We start from the raw sequence: 4,952 nt of genomic DNA, 5'->3' as shown, positions 1-4,952 counted from the left end.
ATTTGACAAGCCCACGACAACCAACTTCATAGAAGGTAGATGTTTTACGACCATAGATATAAACACAATCCACTCATATACCTAATACTCCTATATTGCTAGTTCCCGTAAGTGGCGGAGTTGTCGAGTAAGAGAAACAGCAACTACATACTTCTTCTCACTCGTTTATATTTCATGTGTTATGCGCAAGAGTTGTGACTGTAGTGGGAGAAGTCCTCATCTCTCAAAACTTATAATGTAGTTAGAGTAGATAAGTTCTCGTATGCGTGGTAACTTCTCGGACATGCGCACGACGTTCAAAGTATAAATGAGGGAGACAGATATATATATGTCTGCACCGTTGGGTTGTCATGTTTTTCTAGACCCCTATTAGCAATATAGGGGTACTAAGTATATGGATCCATTACAGTATTTTTGCTAACTAACTAGTAACCAGATTCAGAGCGCCAATCCCAAATTAATAAAAACGGTATAGATGTCCAAATTTCGTTTAATTGTTATCGAAGATTTCAATTAGGCCATTAACAACTTAAATTTAATGAAACTGTGTTATAAAACCATCTAATTATCGCTCTCGCGTTTATACGTACAGCGACATTTTAATTGTGTCTGGGGGATGTCTGGCTGCTTACAAGAAGGTTAGAAGCCCTCGAAATGTGGTGTTTTAGGCGAATGATGAGGATAACGTGGGTAGAAAAGGTTAGAAATTAAGAGGTATTAGAAAGAATAGGAGAACAGAGGACTCTGTGGAAGTCAATAAAAAATAGGCGAGATATGTTGGTAGGACACCTTCTCAGGCATGAAGGTCTAGTCAGAGACATATTAGAGGCAGAAAGAGGAGTTAGAAGGGGTAGAGGTAGGCCTAGGTTAGATGACTGTTCGCAAATAGTTAAGGATGTGGGTTGTTCTAATTTTAAGGAAATGCGAAGTTTAGCTCAGGATAGGAAAGAGTGGAGGTACGTGTCCAACCAGTCTTCGGACTGACGATCTTATGATGAGGTGTCTGGCAGTAATGATTATTAATTTTTAACAATATTTTGTGAAACATTATGTAAAAATCAGCATTCAGACTTTATGAAAAGTGAGAAATGTTTTTATGTACCTTTAGCACCTGATATCTGCAAATTGGCCCCCAGGTTAGAAGGTATGCATACGTCCAAAGTACATACTAATATTACACTATTCCACCCATTTTGTTACTCAGAAAATAAGCAATGTCTGGCAGCTCTGGGATCTTGATCTATCAGTAAAAAAAACATTAATAAAGTTAAGTAAACGATACCCACACCATACCATATTCGATTCAAATTTCGCGGGACGAAGCTCATAGAATATTATTAGAACATAGATAACATTAGAATATGAACACTTGTTGGCGTTCGGCTATTTTCGTGGCTAATTATAATTACAGTGTGATAGCGTTATCTATGGTGATAGCTAAAATGGTAGGCTAAAATCAAGTTTGTAATTTAAGTTCCGAATTCCATAACACCATAAAATTTTCATTTAAAAACTTGTGGAAGTATATGTGTGGTGGTGTAAATACAACCAATAATGTAATTCATTTGTAATAGTGCTTGTTTTTTGTGTAATACCTGTCTTTGTAGTGGTTTTTGTAAGGTAATTATATTTTACACAGAAACAGTAAATTGACTAAGTATAAACAATTACATTATTTCTGTATTCTGGATGTAATATTAATAACATAAATTGGGATGTGATTTCGGATGGCGATAGCGTTGAATCTTGTGTTGTACAACTTTGGCTAATCCTAAGCACATTACAAGTCCATACAAAGATAACTAAGGACCTAATATGGTTCCTTAAAGAACATCATATAGTATATTTCTTTTTGAGCTATAAACATTTTGTATTTTGACGTTTTGTTTGTGATTATTTAAATAGGACTTTAATATGTTCAAGATTTTGTTGATAGGTTCATGCTTTTTTAGGATTAGGCTATGGTGTAATGAATCAAACGCCTTTGCGAGATCCATATAAATACCTGTACTCTTCAGTGAAGACATCAAGATATTTCTTATTTGAGGTGACATCACTTAAGGCATTTTAGTTGACTTATTCTTCTCAACCCATATTGAGTTTTAGTGAAAAACTTTGTCGAATGTAAGAAGTCTAGGATATTATTCTGCAGATATTATTTCGTGACTTTTGCCAAAACTGAAATGATAGAGATTGGCCTGTAGTTTGTCGGATCATCTTTTCTTTTCTTTTCAAACAATTATAGTTTTAAATGTGTCTGGGCACACTTCTGCCTCATAAAAACTATTAATTTGCTTAATGGTTCACATATATTATCACTTATATTTTGAAAACATATGGCTGGGTTATTATCTAGTCCCGTTGATTATGTACATTTAATTTATGTAGAATTGAGTGAATTTCTGTTGGAGTTCTTCTAAAAACATTATACCACGGTTTTTATTTTATTAATGACTTTTGTTTTTATATTTAGTTTCAGGATTAGCTCGAATATTGACAGAGAATTTATTGAATATATATCTGTTATTTCTTTTCTCTATGTAGAACTCATTTGGTTATCTGGATGAGAGATTCTTTTTGGTGTTGCACATTTATTTTTGGTATTGATGTAAGCAGCTTCCTGTTTTTTCTGAGATTCTTGAGGGTAGACTTTATCAAGGTAGTCTGGCTTTTCTTGAGTTCTTGTTCATAGGGTTAAATCAGTTGGTTAGGTATAATTTCAATGTGTTGAATTTATTATCACGTATTTTAATAATTTCCATTACAATATTTCTAATCCAAGATTTCCTTGGCAAGTTACGTCTTTTTATTTTATACGGTTGACGTTTTTATTACTTCTTGAATTTTTCCTATGAATTCGTTAAATTTGCTATTCGTATTAGAATGACTTGGTATACTGTTTCAGCATATTTTTTGTATGTTATCCTGCAAAGCCGTGAAGTCAGTTCGCTCAGTTTTATTTCGTATAACGAGAGTCCTTTATTTATTCTCTTCGGAAGAATAATTCCTGTAACTCAATGATCAGTTACAGCAATATATACAGAAATGTGTTTGTTTTGATTTATTCAGTTATTATTGTTAATGTTATTGTTATTTAGTCTTGTTATTCCATTAATTACAGGTATAATGTCATTGACGCTTGCGGTTATTAATAATTTTTCTACTATTTTATTATTTCGAGAATGTTTATCTTAAAATCTTTAATTGGGATGTGGTATGTATGATTGTTTGTATGTATGATTATTTGTTATATTTAACTTAGACACAGCTATTATGTAGACGTTCACTGGTTTGTTTAATATTTTAATTGTCAGTGCTGTTAGGTTCCAAATATTCACTTTGGTGACATCACAAGTTATATTTCTTTTAATAAATATTACTACCCCATCACTTTGACTTAGTACTCTAGAAGTACAAAAAGAGTAAGAAATAAAAGTTATTTTGGTGAAAGTGGCAGTCCTAAAATTTTGGGAAATGACTTGACAGTATCCTTGATTTATAAAAATTATGGCCAGAACATTTCTTAATGGTCGACAGAATGCTGTAAATATTTATTTAAAAGAAATTCCTTTTGTTATTTTATTGGTCTTGAAATTTTCACAGAATTATTGAAATATATATAGGATATTTACTATCAATTTATATACAATTTAATAAAATATTTATTGCAAACATTTAAAAAGAAGATATCTAGAATGCGTGATAAATTATTAATATTTAAAAAGGATTTGAGATAATATATGTAACTTTATTTTTAGAATAATTATACAATGAAGCGTTTCTTGAGGCGTACAACGATACAATGCCTTTGCTTCTCATATCCGCTCAATATTTCGATATATGATTAATTGTACGTATACATATAATATGGTGAGTCAAGTATAAAATATAATGTGGTATAATAGTGTACAAGATGTTTTTATTAACATCTCTTTTACTCTCAGTTGATAATGATAGTCTAAGAGTCAGCGTTCCGCAGACTTACGGTATAGTAGCAAAGTCCTTATTAATGCTAGGTATACTATTTCACCTGCCGTAGATGAAGTGGGGATTTACTATTCCCATCAAGGGTTCCTTTGAGCGTGCCCAGAAGTCGAAAAGCATCAAAATTGACTCTCAAAATGTGATCGCAGATTGTCTGCTGTTTTGATATCTTAAAATATATAATTTTTTTTATGTAAAAATTTAATGGTAGACACTTCTTCCGGTTCTTACTATCATTTGTAGAATTTCAAAACTGCGAAAATTTTATACAACTGCGTTATTTCAGCAAAGCTAATAATTATATGTCATTTATATTACTATTACATACATATATTCAAAAAAAACATACAGATAGGTCGGTTCTGACATCCAGGCAGACCACATAATACTTTCTCCGTCGTGCTAATGAAGGCGCACGATTTTGACTCCCTCACTTTTACTGGGAATGAGAGCGAATCATTAATCAGTAATATATATGAATAATTTTTTTAAATGTTACTTTATATCACCCTGTTTTCAATCATATAGATATAATTTCTTATAAAGAAATAAATATTTTTTTTTTCAATTACAATAATAATGATTTTGTTAGGTATTTATTTTGTTTTAACCAATCGTACAACTTGAAACAATAATACAGAATAAAGAAATTAAACATAGGCTACAAGAAAGTCAAGATGATTCATAGTCGTCAGAACTGCAGACCTCCGTTGATTTTTTGCAATACTCAAAATCTCTTCATCGCCTTCGTCATCAGAGATTGATTTTCATTAGACATTGTGTCGAGTGTGACTATTAATAGCAACAGGAGATTCTATTATGTTTCAATGAATTATCTGATGGATATTGGACCGAATCGGCAACAAAACCTGGCAGTTGATCTCCATCAAACCATTTAAAGAAATATGTATCTTGATGATTAATCCACCCATACTCTTCCGGCTGTAATATTGACAGGCAGCGTTTAT

This window comes from Agrilus planipennis, unplaced genomic scaffold (genome assembly GCF_000699045.2).
Source record: "Agrilus planipennis isolate EAB-ADULT unplaced genomic scaffold, Apla_2.0 scaffold247, whole genome shotgun sequence".
In the NCBI taxonomy this organism is placed as follows: domain Eukaryota; kingdom Metazoa; phylum Arthropoda; class Insecta; order Coleoptera; family Buprestidae; genus Agrilus; species Agrilus planipennis.
The sequence above is the reverse complement of the archived record's forward strand: the minus strand, read 5'-3'. Positions refer to the sequence as shown.